At 41.0% G+C, this 20649-nt stretch overlaps 1 protein-coding gene across 7 annotated transcripts in view; it reads right to left on the bottom strand.

The window, feature by feature from the left end:
* inpp4b (inositol polyphosphate-4-phosphatase type II B) overlaps positions 1 to 20649 on the bottom strand; it is a 257684-nt gene that overhangs the window by 152279 nt on the left and 84756 nt on the right. Inside the window, exons 1-2 of one of the 7 annotated variants that reach the window (XM_041784760.1) lie at positions 12704 to 12862; positions 12475 to 12561 (exon numbers count right to left, since the gene is read on the bottom strand). The exons of 3 other annotated variants lie outside the window; for them this stretch is intronic. The gene's annotated coding sequence lies outside the window, so the exon portion shown is untranslated. 3 more of the 7 variants (XM_041784763.1, XM_041784761.1, XM_041784762.1) reach the window with 3 other exon arrangements.

Here is a 20649-nt window from a genome sequence, read left to right on the forward strand (position 1 = left end):
TAGTGATCACTATGGTTCTTCCCCATACTATTTCTTACTAATTTTCCAAAGTGAAGCAATCCCTAACCCTTTCTAACCTGGCTATGAGCCAAGCAGCACATTAAAATCATGTAAAATCTAGAAAGATGATTAAATAATATTGAAACCTGTTCTAATACTAGTGCTCTTTTTGTAGTGTGAATACCAGGAGTCCCATCTGTTGATCTCTGAGAGGATCACAAAGGACATAAAACAGTGTAATAAAGCTTGGGTCACATGGCAGCTGTGGTAAAGAGGGCATGACTGATTAAATGTAGCACCCTGAAACACAGCAAGGCGTACAGACCACATGACTGTTACATTCCCCATTATAAAGCCATCTCAGCCATGACTCATTGATCTTTAGACTTATAAGATTAGAAAGAGTTTCTGGCTGAAAGTATTTAGCCTGCTTCTTCTGAGTTAGAAGTCCTGTCATGTTGTTTTTATTCAACTTCTTTAACTGCTTTACTATCAGACTTTTCCCTCTAATCTTACTTCCACTGCTCTGCTTTTTCTTTCCCCTTTTTCAGGTCTCCCTGCAGTCTCTTATATCAGATTTTAAAAAAAGGGCATCCTGTCTACTGACCTTTTCTCTCAATCATTTCCTCCCTGAGCGTTTCTCTGCTACCCTATAAGAATCCTGCATATGCTTATGGCGAAACTGCCCAGACACATTCTCCTTCTCTTGCCAACTCACAAACACTGAGACTCATGCATGCATGCACACGAAAAGAGAAAGAGGAAGAGACCCAGATGAAAGGTCAGTCAACAGTGCTAGGAAAAAAAAAACATAAGTCGGTGGATGGTGTAGGAAGCAGTGCATGTTCTGACAGCACCCAGAGCTTCTATTCAAGTTTGTGCAGCAAAGTGCCATGTCTTTATAAATTAAACAGCACCGGGACACCCAGTGGGAGCCACTTTATATGCACAACGTCATAGTCTCCAGGACTGAAATCATATCCTCGCCAGTTCTAGTTTGCCCTGATAACCCAGAGCGCCAGGCACAGAAGGCTATTACACACCATGCAGGAGCATTATATCCCCGTGTAGCCATTACATGCGGGCCGATACAGAGCGTCTGGTAAATGGTCTTAGAATTCCATTCCTTAGCATCTTTTTATGGCCCCTCACGATGAAGGCTTTAAAAGTAATGAAGCTCTGGAGACCGTCTTCTTACGCGAGATCAAAGTGGCTGTACGGCAGAAAATGAGAGAAAGATGGGGGCAAGAGGAGGAGTAGAGTGAGAAAAAGAAGACAAATGATGCTCCTCCAGGATCATGGAGGATTGATTATGATGGTCTCGCTCTGCTCCCTTCTCGCATGCTCCGGCTTGCTCACTTTCTATTTTTTTCTATTTGTCTTCTCAGCTGCTCCAGCTCGCTCCTTTGACTTCTTTCTATTGGCCAACTGGTTGCGACCTACAAGAAACTTTTGATCTATGAGTTGCTTTTGCTTGTTTTCCAAGACGAGTGTCAGACGCATGCCGGAGAGGCATTTAACACGGGCTCTGAGATTAATAACACATTCCTGAGAGAAAAAAAAAAAAAACTCAAAAGATCAATCAGAGACAGAAAGTGGAAGATGCTTGTGCGTGAGCACGCGCGACTGACAGAGTGCACGTCTGCAGGCAATCCTCAGCACTTGTCTGTGGACCTTTGAAGGCCACGGTGTCTGCCCATCACTTGGAGGAGGTAAACGGTCCATCTCAGGCTGTACGTCTATTGATTTCCTCCATGCCCTGAGTGACAGAGTGACACATACACACATGAGCACACACTAACTCTCTCTCTCAATCATTGCTCTCTCTCCCTATCTGCCTCTCGCTCACTCACAGAGGCGCACGCAGACTGCTGAGAATACCTGGAGGAGAGGGCATTCATTCACATGCTATGCCGATAAATGACATTTTAGAAAAATGGCAGCAGTGTCAGTTTTGGCACCAGCAGGATTTAACGCTTTTGGCAAACATACAGATACATACCATGTAAGTCAGTCATGTCAGCATGAATACACAGCTCCTTTACTACAAATAGGGCCTCACAAAGTGGCCTAATTAAGTCATTAGTGATGTCATGACATGCCATTTATGCTGCCATGCAAATATGTGCCCTGGGGTGGAAAATATGGAGTTTAAATTGACATGTAAGAGCATGATGACACATTTAAGGAAGTCCACTTACATTTATGTTGCACACAATTCCAGCAGCACCAGTAAACAAGTACGAAAGAGTAGTGAGGAGATGGACAGGAAGAGAGGGAGTCAAATAAAGAGAGGAGAAGAGATGTAATGTCTTCTTTCCTCCTCTTAATGAGCTCCAGCACGTCTTCCTACATGTCTTTCCTTCAGTCCCCAGTTAGAGTAACTCCATGTATATCCACTCTTCAGAGAGCAGCAGGCACCCTGGCTCATACATACATGGTAAACACATGAAGCACACACAAACACGCACTGCACTGCAGCCTCCGCTGTGACTGAGAACTGGCACGAGTGAGCTACCGCCGCTACCGCTGTTGCTGCTGTGGCTGGCTTGACAGTAAGAGAGAGACCGGCGAGAGAGAAACACAGAGAGGAGAGGGGAGGAGGGAGCCACAAGAGGGGAGGGAGACGGCGAAAACAAGCAAGAAGAGAGGGGGGAGGAAAAGGAGGAGGAGGAGGCGGAGGGTGGAACGATGCAAAAGAGGAAGAGACCAAGAGGAAGGAAGACGAACAATTAATGGGTAGGGAACTAAGACGGCAACACAGAAAAGAGAGAGAGACACAGAGGAATTGTAAGAAAGAAAGAGAGGAGGGGTGAGATGGAGTTGTGTGTCACACCATGGCTGCAGCCTGTGACTCAGATGGCCGACAGGAAAAGAAACACTTGTTATGGCTACTTGAATTAGCATGAATTCCGACCACATGGTGCAATACATGTGTGGGAGTTAGTGTTTGCATACAGTGTGAGTAAACACAAGAAAAGACCATATTGACTTTTTTGAGGTTCACTTGATGAATTGCTCCTGATGTTTTTGAACTCTCTTACATATTTCCAGACAAATGCACTTTCCAGACAGAGACAATTTCATTGTGACACACAAAGACAATAAAAAACAAACCCACACACTGACACCAAGCTTAGGTTTTAACTATTGGGGTTTAAACCTCAGATTAAGCAGGGTTTAATTTACTCGTGCTGACACAGAGGGATGAGTAATTCTGCCAGAACAAAAGGACACACTCCACACAGGCCCTTATCACCCCGAGCAGGTACACAAGCAAACACAATGAGACACACTTAAAGCACACACATGCATGCTTAACACCCTCTCAGACAGCTGACATTTGTGTGGAAAAAGTGTTATGTGTGAATATGTGCAGCAATGGAGGTCTCAGCGATGAGTCGCCCACCTTTCTTAACATGATAGTTGAGGTGTGGGAATTTAGAGTGTAGGTGGAAACACTGGATATTCAGTGTTCTTGCTGCCTTTATTACTCGGGGGCAAAGTGGTTGCTGGAGACACAGTGCAAGGACTACACCTGACAAAATCATCCATGGTGCTGCTCAGCCTGAAAACAAGCTATTACTGACTATGCAGAAGCCTTTGTGTGCTTGTCAGTGTTGTCAGATCTGTTTACTACATCATTTCTTTATCATTGCTTAGTTTTTGTCAATAAGGGTGGAAATCACAGGGTTACACAAAGTATAATAATAATAATAATAATAATAATGATAATAATAATAATAATAATAATTATTATTATTGTTTTTATATTATTATTATTATTATTATTATTATTATTATTATATTATCATTATTATTATTATTATTATTATTATTATAACTTCGTTTGTACAGCGCTTTTAAAAACAAGTGTTTACAAAATGGTACAAAATGGTTTAATGTGTGCAGAAGCAAACAGAAGCAACAAAACCTAAGCAAAAGACAAAAAAAAAAAAAAAAAAAAAAAAAAACAGAACAAATGACCAAAAGAACCTGAGCAGCCAAAGGCTCTAACCAAAAACCTGATCAAGACAGTAATCATCAGAATGCAGGTATCATACTGACATCCTAAGTACCATAATTTTACACGTCTAATCTCCTTGGGCAGGTCGAGGGACCCTGATGGAGATGGCCTTATTAACTTTAGTTTTACCATATGACACAATATATATCATGATATGACACAATGGGGGGGGGGGGGGGGGGGGGGTAATTTTGGGGGGTTTCCACATTCAAATGTTTGGGAAACACAGATGTAAGGCTGAGTTTCTGTTAGCCGGCATTTGCCGGTCATTGGCCAGTAAAAAGGGTGGAAGTCCGGCAGATAAAAATATAATGGACAAAATGTCCAGCAGAAAAAATGCCAATGATCAGATAAGTAAATACTGAATACTTGCATATTATATTTTGTGTAACCTTGAAGATATGTTGCGAGAATGCTTTAATATAAACTAAAAGTAAACTAATCTTACTACACCTATCCTGTGGTGCTGGGGTTGTTTATCTCCTCAGACAGCAAGCACATGGCTAATTATGTATACCTGATGACATCAAAGCAAGTCTATCTCTCTGCACATGCTCAGTACTGCTGGAGACTATGCAGGGAAAGTTTGACCAGAACTTTCTTATAAAGCAGAATTTTAATCTAAGTGAGGTTTTCCTGGTTAACCAAAGGCTTAATATCATCGGCGGTATGGAGAGATTTTATGTCATCGCTGCAAGTAATGAAGAGGCTGAAACGAAGGGAACGTATAGCTGAGTGTCGTAAACACCGATGTAGCAGCAGAGAGAGAGGCCTACGCCGAGTAGAGTTGTAGTGGACTTTGACAAACTACCTATGACCAATCCTCAGATAAAGTTGGATTGTAGTCAACACAGGATCACATCATGCAGAACGGCATGGACCACTTGGAGCTGATAACGTAGGCTCTGTCTCTCTTCCTCATAACTGGTTGTTAATGCTCGGGATGTCCTGGCTAATTAGCAGAAGTAGTCTTGGATAAGCCATCAATGCCATCAAGCTATCTGCTGTGGAGCTTTTGTCTTTTCAGGACTAGTCCAAATAAACCAGGATGGTTGGATTTCCAGCTTTAGCAGAGGTTATTCTATCATCATGAGGACTGATATTAGCAACTGACTATAAGACTCATTTATCATTTGAAATGTGGAGTTTTAATTTGGTGTCCAGTCAACAGAGCACTTTTGTTGTGTTTGGATGCTTCGTTGTTGTAGTTGGAGGATTGTATTTGGCTGTTGTAAGCTGCTAAGTTATGGTAGCAGCCAAAGTGCTAACAGGCTAACAATGCTAATGTGAGGCTAACAGTTGTTGTTTCTCCGATGATATATGATTCAGTATGATATCCATAGCCATATGATACAACACAGAACCAAAAAGACTGAATCCATAAGATACGACACAGGATGTGATACCATATGTTATGATTCAATGTGGTACGACACAATAAGATAGGTTACAGTTAGGAGGACTGACACAACCCTGGATTCTGGATGCCCTTGCATATTACTCGGGACATGGGAAAATAAACTGTTAAAAAAAATGAGAAAGTCCAGAACTTTAGGGCAGAGCAAGGGATGGGTGTGGCAAGTAAGCACGGCCTAGGGTACTGTCCGGGCAGATAGTGGGGTTGCCATGAGCCTCAGGTTCTGTGGATGTCCCAAGGGCTTGAAAACTGCCAGCGGTCTTGGAACATGGTACCAGGTGTAAAAAGGCCTGAATAAAAGAGATGCTGTCAAGCTTGACCTTGGCTGCTGAGCGACCCACATGTGAGATGATGTGTTGACCTTGACTCTACCCCGCTCCAGCCACGGGCTGTGGCACATCAGGGCCCCTTGATGAATCCTACGTGCCTACGACTTTTGCACATGATAGAATATTCAGTCACAGACTGATTCGTTACCAAATGAAGCATATGAAATTCCCCTACAAAGGTAGAGACTAGGATAAATGTATTTATTTGCTGTAGCCTCAGGTCATCCTTTCAGTTCTCTTCACACTGTTTTTTTCTCCATCAGCCCCATGACTTTAAGCAAATTACAGCAGTGATGATATTCTGAACATCATCCCTCACTTGTGTTATTGTTAATTATTCTGCGGTCAACTTCGTTGGCCAACAATGGTTCCCTCATTCATGACAAGTGGAGGATTCATAAAATGCTAATGCAGGGAGTTAAATTTATAGGGAATTCTGGTTTGAGGGCCAATCATCACTTTTTGCCACCAGCAGTTTAATGATTGTATCATGTGAGAGTTGCAATACTGCTGTATCTATATTTGTTCCACCATACTGATCACTGATAAGCTTATATTGTGTCCAAGACGTTTGTACTAGATCATTTTGTTTAGATTTAACAGGAACTTAAATTCTATGCTGGATAACAACTTGTGCAGAAAATCCTAGATCAAAGCTTGCTCAAGCTCACTGAAAATGGGCATCTTTAATGCCCTGCTTAACTTTGAAGTTCACAGTGTTTGACACACTTAAGGGCCTTCAAACTGTGAGTTCCTGAAAAGCACACTGAAACTGGCAGTCTGGTTTTAAATTCATCACAGAGCTACCTACCTCAGTGAAAATGATAGAGGCTCCTAAATGCTCAGGAAAAGCTTAAGTAGTGCTTCCCTTTCCCATCATTTTTATATATTTTTTCATCAGCACTCACAGCTGGTTGCATGATTCACTGCAGACCCATGATTCATGGATATTGTATGAATCTGTTGGTAGTGGTTGTGTTAATCCAAGAGGAAATCACAGGACAACTGGAGCTGATGGCTTCAAAGAGACACAAGCATTAGACCTTAAACAGTCACCTCCAAACCCAGACAAGCTCAGACAAATCAGGTTGTTGTGTTTTCCCTGGGTGAGCTGATGTTCTCATTCTCAGCTGCCTACCCTCCACACTGTCCTCCAATTCTTCCCTGTCTTATTCCTGTCATGGTTCTCTACCTTGACCTCATTCTCTGCCTTTTGATCTGTTTAATAGAAAAAAAGGAGTAGTAGGTAGCCAGAGAAAGAGAGAGAGAGAGAGAGAGAGAGAGAGAGAGAGATGCATTCTGACCGGAGTTTAGCCTCTTTTGCCCTTCCACATCTATCTTTTTTATTGAATTACTAAAGGCTTACTTGAAAGAGATGTCCAAACAGCTCTGACATTGTCCCTCACTTTCACATAGATTTTTTGGCCCATTGGCTTGAATACAGTAAGCACTCCTCTCAGGAAGTCACTAGTGAAAAAATGAAGATAGTATCACATAATTTTTTTGGATTTTTGTTGGTGCATTTTTGTTTAAGGGTGCAGTCACTTTTGAGGTACTTGAATGAACTCTGGTGCCCCATGTCAGAGAGATTGGCTGTTTTGGGGAGGTGTGACTGCTCAAACAAACTCTGGTGTGGACCAAGAGCACCACAGTTTGATTGGCTGTAAGTGAAAACTCAAGTGAACCAAGCAGAAGTGCAGAATTTGGCATTGCATTTCAGAAAAAAATCTGGCTGATCACAGGATCCTAGCATATGTAAACAATGTCATATAGGTTTGCAAAGTGTGGCTGACATCATCATTTCTAGCATCAGGGGTCTTTTGTCCTCCTTGCAGATTAGCATCCACATGCATGTAATGACAGTGAGTGCGCATTACTCCGGTTGATATGCATTTTAACCTGACACAGCTTATCTAAAACTAGATCAGTACATTGCCAACTGTAACATGCTATAAGGTATGATTCCTCAATGTACTGTTGTGTATTTCCAGGTCCAGGTAGTGCAACATGTGGCCAGACAGCAAAAGTCACTACCTAGAGCTATGACATAAAAATGTGGTGGGTGGCTAGAAAAGAAGATGGATTGGCCAGATTCTATGTCTCTCATCAGGCAGATCCATCTTTGAAAGCTTTTATACCATCTGTGAAGTGTTGCCCAGGTGAATGTGAAATAAACAACATCAACAAAAGTATTTGGCCACACCTGTTAATTAAGTTTACGTTTGCAAACATTTGTGATAAAAAATGGGTTGTTCTGAAGAGCTCAAGGACTTCAAGCTCAGGTATGTGATGAACGCCACTTTTGCAATAACATTTGTGAAATTTCATCTGTGTAGGATGTTCCACAGTCAACTGGAAGTGATATTATTAGAAAGTGGAAGTGTTTGGGGACAATTGCAACCCAGCCACAAAGTGGAGGACCACATAAAATCACAGAGCAGGGTTACATGGTATGTAACCCCGAATTTCCATATACAGTGTGCGCGCCACAGTGCGCCGCGGAACGCCAGTGAATCGAACTACGGAGCACTCCGCTCCCTCTCTAGTCTATCAGAGCATTTCCATAGCCGGCGCTTCAGACCGGCAGCAAAGGGCAAAGGGTCACCGAGAGGTCAGTGGGTCACCGAGCTACAGTGGCACCTTTGACGAGAAAAAGTTAAGTTTTGGGAATATTTAGCCAAAGAATCTTGCATAAAACCACAGATCCTTTAAGCAAACATGAACCTTTCAACTTCCTACTGTACTCACTCAATGGAGGAAGCAATAATATCATGGACTTATACCGGAAAGGATGATAAATCAACCCCAAAAGGTAAAATAGTCCGCTGTTGACATGCTATTCCTGCGTGAACTCGCAGTTTTCCCGTGATCTCTTCCTGATGATCAGGGCTGCGCGCTGCGGCACAGCACTCTAGACTCACTTCCAGTGGGCGAGGTCGCTTGCCTTTCGGTCGGGGCAAACCTGCGGTGCTTAGGTGCGCGTCGTGCACGCTGTGTATGGAAATTCGGGGTAAAAGTCACCAACGCTCTGCTGATTCCATAACTGACTTACACTGCCATTTAATGTAAGAACAACAACTGTGCAGCGGGGGCTTCATGGAATTTGGTTCCATGGCCGAGCTACATGCAAGCCTCACATAATCAAGTTCAATGCAAAGTGTCAGATGGACTTTGAAGCAGTGGAAATGTGTTCTGTGGAGTGATGAATTAAGCTTCTCTGTTTGGCAGTCAGATGAGTCTTGGTTTAGTGGATGCTGGGAGAATGTTACCTGCCTGACTGCATTGTGCCAACTGTGAAGTTTGGTGGAGGAGTGATAATGTATGGGGCTTGGGCTAGGCCTCTTATTCCCACTGAATGGCAACATGACTGTGCCCCATTGTATAAAGCAAGGACTGTAAAGACATGGTTTGATGATTTCACTGTGGAAGAACTTTACTGGCCTGCACAGGACCCTGACCTCAAACCCATTTAGTACCTCTGGGATGAACTGGAAAAGAGATCTCAAGCCAGGCCTTCTCATCCAACATCAGTTTCTTGACCTCATAAATGAGCTACAGAATGAATTGGCACAAATTCCCAAAGAAACACTCCAAAATCTTGTGGATTACGGTCCATGTAAGTGTAATGGTTTGGCAGAGTCCACCCAACTATGTGTGAAAGCAACCAAGGATTGTCTACTGCTTGGGGTGTAGATGCCCAGCAGCTCGAATGAAACCCATGTAAGGAGGCGACAAACCTCCAACTGGGCGACCTGAGTATACACCTGACCCATGACTACTTTCCTGCAAGTCATTCCTGCAAGTTCGTAAGTAAGAAATTTACTAAGCCTTACAAGTTAGGTTGACAACACATTTTAAAATAATGTAATCTGTGTGTTTTATTGGGGGGGGGGGGGGTAATGTAGCTTTAAAAAAAAAAAAATCTGCATCTATTTCATAAGAAAGTTGTGCCAGAGAGGAAGGAATCCACTGGAAGACATAGGCAAATTCCTGCACAATCTTTAAATTGCAAAAAATATTTTGGTGACATTTTGGTACTAAAAGGTTGCCAGTTTTTTGACAGAGTCATTCTTCTTCAACACATCTTGGACTTAAAAACTATTCAAATGGCCACCTCATGTCTATATTACTTGATCTGTTTTTTTTTTTTTTATTTAAACAATAATAGAGTTTTTAAGGATGTAAAACATGGAATTATAATTATCATAAGGAGTTCATTTCATGAATTTTAAGCTTCCATAAGACAGTAGTGCAAATGACACAATATCATTACCTCTGCCAAGGAGGTTTGCTCATTTGTTTGTTCGTTCGTTTGTTAGCAACATAACTCACAAAGTCATGGACGGATTTTCATAAAATTGTCAGGAAATATCAGAAATGGCATAAGAATGAACTGATTAGATTTTGGGACTGATCCGGATCACCGATCCAGGAATTTTTTAAAGGAGACAGGGAATTGGAGCAAGAATACTCACAATGCTGGGAGGAATAGAGGAATATTCACACTCTGCCATGACTTTCAGTCATCCGGTGAGACCATGGGTGTTTCCGCCATGACAGTCCACACAGGTTCACCATCTGAATCCAGGAATGTTTTTAAAGGATTCTTCACTATTGGGAGACAGGGCTAATGGCAGAGGTCTGTGCTCTCTGAGTGCTTTTCTAGTTACTTAATGTTAAACCACAGCAACAACAACAAAAGAAATACACAGAGCCCAATATTGGGTAATTTTTTGCATAAACACCAAGGTTATCAAAGCTAACTAAAACTAACTAATCAACTTAAACTAAATTCCAAAGTAATTTTAGTTAACTAAAACTAAATTAAACTGAGCTGTGTAGTGTGCTCACTGAACGAACTAAAATAAAATAAAAATAGAGACAAAATATCCATAGTTTTAGTCTTTGACAAAACCATACTAACTGGGGCCTACACCCAGTTCTTGGGAGTGTAAAATGGCCTTAATTGATTGGTTAAGACTTTGCACAATAGTAGTTTTATGTCTGGGGTTATATTCAAGCATCATCTTTAAACAAATAAAATCATGAGTGAAGAGTAGCCTGTTTAAATATGCTTTTAAAAATGTATGATGTTCACTCAGCCCTGACATGTATTCCAAAAAACTAAAACTAACACAAAAACTAACACTTAAAACTAATAAAAACCAACTAAAATGAAGCATTTTTGCAAAATAAAAACTAAACTAAACTTACAAACCAGCAGTAAAAACTAACTGAAACTAAAGTGAAATGTAACACAGGAAGGAAAAAGAAATAAAACAAAAAAATAATGAAAAATCGAAAACTATTATAAACTTGGTAAACACCCAATATTGTGGTAAACACCTGCACACTGTTGCATTGCTCAAATATGCAGGCAATGATATAGAAATAGGCAATGGTGGAGAGACCCACTACCAAGAAATGCTTATGACGCCCCTGGATGTAATCAAAGCACGTCTGAGATGCTTGTTACGTTGCTCATGCTTGTCATAAACAGTGTGTGTGTGCACCCAAAACAATATGTGGTGTAATTATACCAATTTATATGAAGATTTAAAATACTTTGATGCACTCTTCTTATGTTTTTTTTTACAATAATATGCCTAATTAACAGCCATTTGTGCAATTTCTGTCTACTTTGTGAACAACTTTTGAAATGAATCAAAGGCATCAAGTGCGCTTACTGTAAAACATAAAACGCCACGCTCGACTTGCAAACACAAAACTGAAACAGCAGAAATGAAGCCTTCTGGGTGTGCTTTGATAAAATGAAAGCTTAACCTTAATCTTTTTTTCCAACTCAAGTGAGATTATTGGGTGTAAAATCATAGAAGTGAGCTCTTAATTGGCACAGCTTTCCATGACTTAACTTGCGCGCTCACATAATTCTGTGATAATACTTATCTTGCTTTGGAGTCAGACAAGTGCAAATTAGCATGAGAGCACAAAGAGGGTTTAAGAAAAATCCATATCTAGACTGAATCATGAAGTAGGATATAAAGGAAGAACAACAAAGCATGCATTACCGTGCCTTGATTAGAGGCTGAGTCAATATTTTAATATCTGTGTGATGCTCAAATCAGAGCTGCACTGGGGTTGTTTTGTCAATAGTGGGATGCATTTGGTTTAATTAGCCAGCTGTTTGAGGAAAATGGCTTGCTGTGCTGGAATATGGACTACAACGACTAACAAACTCAATCATTATCCCTGCCCAATGTGCCATCTTTGATGGTGTTCACTGACTGAATATCAAGTTTCTGTGTTTGATGCCTGGAGATTTTAAATTTATCTCTCTGCTGTGCTATTTTCCACCATTGTCTATCTGCAGGCTGTAGGAGCAAGACATTTTATTCTCCAGGGCTGTGAAATTTTCTTTTCAATCAGATAATATTACAATTCATGTGTGCCTCCAAAGACAAAATGACAAAATCACACATGAGCCAAACACTGAACTGAAGCAGATAAAAGACGATATACATGCTGCTTTCTGTCAGCGTTGCTACTGGTGGCTGTCAGTGGTAGTCGAATGTGTTTGGTGCATTGAAAATACGTCTCCTCTAATGTGATACTCCTGCTTCTCAGAATAGTTGAAAGTGATGCACTCCCTGTGTTAAAACTTCACATTTTTGCACCTGACTCAAAAACATCATAAGCTCTCAAAAGAAGCCACACTTTTCAGCTGAGAGGTAAATACTCACTGAAAGCTGACTGCCGTGAGACGAGGGAAATTCCTTTTATGATTCCTCCTCCTGCAGCTCCGTAAGTACAGAGAGATCTATAGAGCCCTGTATGATAAACGTTGCAGAGCGGCCGACAAGTTAATATCCTTTCTCACAGAAAAAAAGCACATTTAAGGTTCTTGAGGATCTGTGATTCTGTCACAGGAGAGGCAAGAAAAAAACATTGCTACAGGCTGAGAATTAATACCTGCTCTCATGTACATTCTTCAGCTTGTCAATGCTTGCCCCCAAAGAAGAAGCCCTTCCTACCACTCTGTTAGTTTTTAACATCTCCTTCCCTCTTCCCCTGCTGGTGTTTATTCAGCCACGTTCTGGCTGCATCTCTCAGTGGCCTGGCCAGCTATCAGACAACCCCGGTTTGTCTGAGGGAACGCTCTTAGTACAAGAGAGGGCTCCAAGAATGATAAGGGCGTGCTCGACTAAATGGGAAAACAGATACCTGGGTCTATGTCTGTCTATCTCACAGACAAAGCTGCAGGGAGGAGGGAGAAGAAAGCCAAAGTTTTGGCACATGCTGCCTGCCCTTGGTTCAGTGGAAGCTCACAGCGCCTTCCCCCTACACTCTCTTATTTGGTCCATAAACTTTAATGGCTAACCTCACTGCAGAGGAGGTGATAAAAATCAAGGCTCCTTCACTCACAGTCTGTAAACATGACTCGGTTGCAGGTCCAAAGACTGTGCAGCCACACTCAAATCCCCTCAATTGACTTGGGTGCTATACTGAAATTACTGCACAGGAAAGTAACGGCTGTTTAGAGAGAGCTGCGTTTTAAATCAGCTACAGTTTCATTTGGCTCAGCAGACAAGACCAATATGATGATCAATATGATCAAACATTCAGTAGATTTAAAGGTTTGTCATGGCAAGATGCTGTCAAGTGGATGGATGGACGATGGCCATGTCTTTATAGTCCTTGCTTTGTGCACAGGTGCACAAAGATGTTTCAATAGAAAATAGCCTTCCCAAAACTGTTGCCACAAAGTTGGAAATATAGCATTGCTCAAACTGTCTTGGTATGCTGAAGCATTAAAGGGATATTTTGGGATTCGTGAAGTTGGGTTGTATGAGGTACTTGGCTATAGTAATGCCATTAGCCCTCAGGGATTTCTGTGAAAGTTGATCCTTTGGTTATTACGAGCTCAGAGAGATCCGCAGCATAATGGCTGTAGACGGGATAGTTTTATCCGCGTAGTTTAACGAGTTTTATGTAAAAATGGGGCAAGAAAATATGTTGTCAAAGACGTACAAAGCACTTAATTTCTCCCCAAAACTAAACACACTGATTTCCTCTGATCAGCTGTGTGGGTCTGCGGACTTTTACAGGCATAACAACACCACATCAAGCTAAAACAAAGATAATGGTCAAGCACATCTCTACAAACAGAAATTCCCCTATATAAAGCACAGTGGTGGCAGCATCATGGTGTGAGGATACTTCTTGGCAGGCCAGCTCTACAAGGCTTATAAAAGTAGAGGCTAACATGTATGCGGCAAATTATAGGAAAATCCTGGTGGACAAACTTCAGTTTGCAAGAGAACTACGGCTTGGGAAAAGATATTCTCCAGCGAGACAATGACCTGAAGCATACAGGGAAAGCTGCATAAAAATGGTGAATGTTCTGGAGAGACAGAGTCAAAGCTCAGATAGGGGCTGATTGAGACCTATCCACACAGACTCAGTGCTGTAATTGCAGCCAAAGTTGCATCAACGAAATACTGACTTGAAGGGGGTGAATATTTATGCAGGCATTAATTTTACATTACATTTTTATTGACATTACTTTGTAGTAACCTGCTTTCACTTTTTACATTAAAGAGATTTCTATAGAATGTTTTTGGACAAAAAAAAAGCCCAATTATATTGACCATGACAAATTTAAATGATTAAAAAGGGTGAATACTTTTCATAGAGGCTGTAATAAATACATTTACTCACATGTTATGAAAGTTCCCTCTTTGCTCAAACTCACGCTCAGGGAAACCTTGAGTCTTATCACCTAAGAGCTGATGGTGGAGCTGCGGTTAGCAACTTCCTCTTCTGAGACTGCGGCTAAAGTTGAGACTGACGTATGCAGCGATGTCAAGAATCTGCACACAGTGTGAGTCTGAGATATAAGTGATCATTTTATCAGCCATACAACATGCTGCAAAGTACAACATCCTGTTTGTTAATTCATCTCTCTTATCTTGCTCATAGCACTGTATGAGAGTTTTGGTGTTTGGCATCAAGAAAACACTTAACAGATAAACTGCAGCTTTGTGCACAGCAGCGTTACAACACATGGTTCTGTGTTGTAATTTCATTATACATACCAGGGAACACAAAACAGGGAACGTTCCACGCTCTTATGCAGCAGAGGAAAGCTACAAGCTAACCCCCAGGCCTGTGAGGCTACAGGCTATGCTGGGTCTCTTTCAGTACCTTGCTTGCTTTCCTCTCCCGCTCTCTTTACACACACACACAAACAAATGCGCGGTAATAGTACTCTAATATGCTAGCTCATGCCTGAAGTGGTTGATAGCTCTCTTCTTCAAAGAGTGGGGCTATAGGGGCCGTGAAAGTAAACAGCTCGGATCAAACCAACTCTCAGCTCCCTTTGAAGAGTGGGAGACAATTACAGAGATCAATGGTGCAGCCCAGAGGTGGTTAACAGCCGAGACAGACAGACAGACAGGGATTGATGCCCCGTAATATCTCTGAGAGTCTGCTCCTCAATGACTTTTTACTGTACGGTCGAATCTGCCGAGCACTGCAGCCATGTGGAACATACATGTCGGAGCACAGAGAGCACTGCCGAGGATACACACGCTGAACTTTTGAGAAATTATCCCTCAGTGTGAGACATTTACATCCTCAAAGTGTTGATTTTTCTGTAATACATTCAAATCAGAATGAGGGGGTGTCAAAGCTCTGTGTAGGTGGGTAGTTCTTCTAGGAATATTTCTCTGACAGGCTGCTAGTGCTGTAGTACTATCCAGTAGTTTTACTGCAGATGAATACCACACTGCACAAGTCTTATTTGATCTCTGAGTCCATGTCTGACAATGTTTTTTTTTTTTTTTCAGCATCTGTTACTTTTGTTAACTTTGGCATCATTTGCACCTCTCTAAACAGGTCAAACACACACCGAGAAGCCACAAGACACAGTGCCAGGTGTGAGACAGTGCACAAATGTTGCTCACAGTGCAAGAGGTGAGCTGCAAGATGAAAGTTAAAAGCTCTTGAAGCACATTTGATCTTGCTGTGTAGGAGTTTCAGGACAAGTTCTCATGCCCTTTTTGTTTAAATGCTGGATAACTCAAAGCTGAGTCCATACAGGAGTTGCTATTTCACATCGCTCAAACCAAGCTGATCTGGAGAATTCCTGGTGGGCTGGGCTGCTTTTAGGGGCAGTGACAGTAAATAAATCATACAGGTTGCACTCTTGAGGAATATGCATGAGCACTCATTTGTGTTTCCCCTCTCTCTTTCTGCATCTCCCTCTCTTGCCCTTTCTCTCTCTAAGCCTAGACTCGGTGTGAAGATCCATCTGAAAACAGTTAATCCTCTCCATCCCAATGAAGTCTAAAGGAATACATGAATGCATTTATTGTTTAAGTTCAATAAATGCATGTACGCAGATTTCGTAAAATGACTGTGTCATTGTGTTTAATAATTGTGCTCTCAGTATCAATCAAATTAATAGTGCAGTGCTTCCCAAGGTGTGAGCCAGATGTACTACAGGTGGGCCACAAGAGGTCCTTTATAGAAATATGACAAAAATATTGAGTTATAAATAGAGTTGTAAAAATGTAAAACTTGTCCCTGTTTAAAAATGATAATAATCCCATGGTAAGCCATACTATTATCTTATTCATTATTATGAGACCTTTTTAAATTTGATATTTGTGTCAGTAGCAATGTCAGGACCTGTCATGACAGTCTGGCTGCAGACCACAGATCTCAGACCCTCCCCTTTGCAGACCACTACAGTGTGACACTGCATTTGTCAGAACTAAAATACAAGCCAAAACTTTCAAAATTGAAGTCGACTAAACTTATTTTAATTTTGTCTGTGTTTTAGGTTTTATCTCACAATATCTTAATTTCAGGATTGCCTTTTAGTAGCTCATCCTCTTATCATAATCTTACTAATATATCTTTTAGTGTTTTATACTTATTTATATAGTTTTACTGAGCTTTTTTTGTTCTTATTCTTATTTTAGTATCCTCTCATTCTGTTTTTTATTTCATTTACCGTCGCTTTGTTTTAAGTTTCTAGCCTAACCTCCAGTGTTTTCTCATTCTGGTGTGTCCTCGGTACACAGGTTCCTGTTTGTAAGGAATCCATTATTTATGCCATAGTTGCCAATGCTGTATATGGACTACAGATTGGGGGGGGGGGGAGTACTCATGTACTTTTCTCTTATTTTCTGTTGTGTGTAAAGCACTTTGTGCTACATTTCTATATATGAAAGGTGCCATACAAATAAATTTTGATTGATTGATTGGTAAACTTCCAATAAAGGTAAAAGTTAGCATACCAGCAATTAAAAGTAAAAATCCTGACCTGCACAATCTAATTACAAAACATCTGATAAAGTCGAGTAAACAGTCTATGTGCAGGAAAACACTCCATGAAAACGTACTTAATGTAGCTAAGGCTATACCTCCAAAGCTATGTTAGCTACATAAGTTATGAGCCAATGCTAACAAAGCTACATTAGCTACGTTGCATACATAGCTAATGTAGCTTAAAAAGTTTTATCTACATATGCTGAAACTCACATTGTTAAGGCTAGCATAGCTACATTTACTTACATAGAAAGTTTGACTATGTCGCTGTAGCTAAATCTAAAGCTCACAAAGCAACATGAAGTTGGCTACATTAAGTAACATATATACCTACGTAGCTATGTGGCTAGTATAGCCAATGTAGCTAAAACTATGGGTAACAAAGCTTCATGTAAGATACAAAGGTAATCTAAATCTAAGACAAATGCCGCTAAAGCAAACAAAGCTACATAAGCTATGATAAATTACATTTGTTTGCAAAGACTGGACATGGTGTAGAAGTAGTTATGTGAACGGTAGCTTTCTTTAGCTATGTTAGCTTTAGCTAAATCCAATGGAACTACACTGGCTTACAGAAAAACAAGCTGAGCTGTGTTAGCTTTAGCGAAAGCTAAGGAAGCATAAGCAAGCCTCTTTTTTTGTATTTATGAATAAAGTTGAATAAAAAAAATCTTAAACATTGCACTGGCAAATTGCACCAGTTCCATTCTGACAGATGTGGTGTCTCACAGTAGAGGTCTACAAGAGGGGGCGTCTGAGATCTGCAGTCTGCAGCCAGATCCCTCTGGGACCTATTAGCATGCCCAGTGTAAATATCACTGTTAATAAGGCAGCAGTGAGCTACTGTCCCAGTGTGTGAACAACTGCACATGATCAAATTTGTTTGATCTTTATTTATTGATTAGTTTATCCTGAGTGTCAAAGGTGATCTTTGAAATTATGAATGGTAGAATATTATTTTAGCTAATATACTAAATCCATAATTATATAACTCCAGGAAAAGGTCATGAACTACAGTGGGCTGGTCTAAAACTCCAGGGACTGAAAATGAGTCCAGCGCCAGCCCTGGCTCAAACCACCTTGACTTTTAGAACAACAAGATGCAGGAAGGAGTGGGAGAAGTGCAACAGCCACCAGCTATTTTTGTTCTTCAGCACAACATATTAGTCGCCTAAATGACATATTTGCCAGTTGATGTGGAACAGCATCAACAAAAGAGCCTTTTGAACTAAATATACTGCCTCTGTGAAAGTAGAATTTGTCCTTGGTGGCTAGGAGGTAGCAGATGATTAGATTCAGATATTTTTTGTTGTGTACACTCATGAATAGAGCATAAGATTCTTCAAAAAAGAGATAAGAACAAAACAAATATAATTGTATTTCCTGGGGAGGGTGGGGGGAAAAAAACGCCTCTTTGAGATGTTTAAAAGACGTCCCTCCCTCTTTGGGTGTGCGGAGGGAAACAATGTTAGCTGGTTCTGATTATCATATAATTCCATCTTCACTTACAGAATGCAACAACAAAGCAGCGACAAGAGCCCCTCTGCCCCACACTCGTTTGTTTGTGAGTCCTCCCGGGTGAGAGAGGAGGAGAGAAGCAGTGTGTCATCAACAAACTAAGAAGGAGAACTGCTGTTCAGGCGCTGATATACTTCAGTGTTTAAACACAGGAGAGGAAGTTTTGAATTACTGTCATCAAACTCTGCATTAAATCTGTCTCAATTGGCCAACTGTAGGGTTTTAATTGCACAAACCCAGCGTGACAATGCAGTATGCAGACACATACTATGACTGCTGCATTCCCAAAGGCTCACACATGTGCAGAAACTCAACAACACACTCTACGACAGCCTGGTCTGACTGGCAAGCTCATCAGTGGCTCAGTTAGCCATGGAAAATAGCTGCCTTTACACACTCACACTGACACACATATATATACACAAGCCAACAAGCATCAGCACTTTCCACCAGTGCCTCTCAAAGGAAACCATTACACTGCAGAAACCCGCGGGAAGCCAGGCAGAAAGGGGGATTTTCTCAAGCACTTTTCCACTCTCCCTCAAAAAAAAAAGAAGACAGAAAAAAACGAACTTACACTAAGCTACTTTTACCAAAGAAGAAAAAAGATTACAGTCAGCCAAGCGTCTAATTCACCTGTGACCCAGTAATTCATTTGGCTGATAATCTGCTATTGCAGGTGACACGAACAATCAGCGATCTGATGGGGAGAGGGGAGAGGGAGGGTTAGGGGAGGGATGGAGCTGGGCTGATTGGTGGAGGAGATATTTGATTAAATTCTTAAAATGAATAATGCATTATGAAATTGATCCGGACAAATCCCACCTTGAAGAGATTGGAGTGGGATTATACCAGAGGGGAGGTTTTGGAGAGGTTACGACAAAGAGGAGGTTTCCTGGAAAGGTGCACTCCAGCATCAAGTGGTTACCTGCTGCTTGATAAGACAATTTGCAGAGCTTCATTTATATGCATGCCAGGCTCCGTGCTGGCAGAGCACACTGTGAGCTACATGCCCTGTAATAGATAATGTGAGATTTAGCTCAGATGGTGTTTTGCACGTGTCCATAACCTTTGTGGTGCAGTGGCCTTGAGAAGAAAATGACTGAAAGCAGTTTTGTTTATGAGCTCTTTCTACAATTAATCACATCTCGCAACAGCTGGCTTTAAAAGAAAGACATTTTTATCCTTGTAAAAGCAAATAAGTAAGTGTTTTCCCTCATTAAGTAAAAGAAAGACCATGAAGGAAGTTGTTTTTGTGCTTCAGTGTTGGCTGTCAGGGTTTCTGAATGGGACTGCATGTTGAAAACATTCATGGTGCTTTTACACTGTGTACTGCTGCTGGGAGTAGTGCAACAGCCACCAGCTATTTTTGCCAGTTGCCAGTTTGCTGTGTACTGCTGCTGGGCTGTCTGCCGCCAATGAAATTGCATTGTGTTGCAGACGATGACAATAAAGTTTCTACTCCTCAGAGACAAGATGCATTAGAATAGCTCTCAATGTTATCATAAGAAGAAAACAACTGCGTGAACGGATAATCAACAGTAACATTACAGGGTGTGGCACATCTGTGACTCAAGCAAAATGTGCAATTACACTGATTTTGAAATGAGCAATTTCAAAAAGTAAAAAATATTGTCTCTAAAATTACACTGAACCATTCATACTCCAGTCTAAACAGTAAATCTGTGTGTAGCACTGACATTGTAAGAAGTGGTGAAAGCCACTTCAATGTACTATAATGATTTATGGATTACTATTTAGACTTCCTTTGGCAGTTCAGTCCATACAGTCTCAGTTTTTCAGTCAAGAATTGCCATTTTTAGATACAAAGTTGGTTATTAAATGGGACAAGTAACTTGTAGTGAGTCTTAAGTACAATTAAACAAAAAGCTGTCACATCTCGAGCAATCAATATTTGTTTGTACATCGCTAATTCGTCACCAAAGTTATCTCAGTACACTTTACAAAGAGGGTAGGTCTACACCATACTCTCTATTCCAGCCTTGTATAATAGACCAGCGTTAATCATTAATATTATAATAAAGAATATACCCTTTAAT

This window comes from Cheilinus undulatus, linkage group 4 (genome assembly GCF_018320785.1).
Source record: "Cheilinus undulatus linkage group 4, ASM1832078v1, whole genome shotgun sequence".
Lineage (NCBI taxonomy): Eukaryota > Metazoa > Chordata > Actinopteri > Labriformes > Labridae > Cheilinus > Cheilinus undulatus.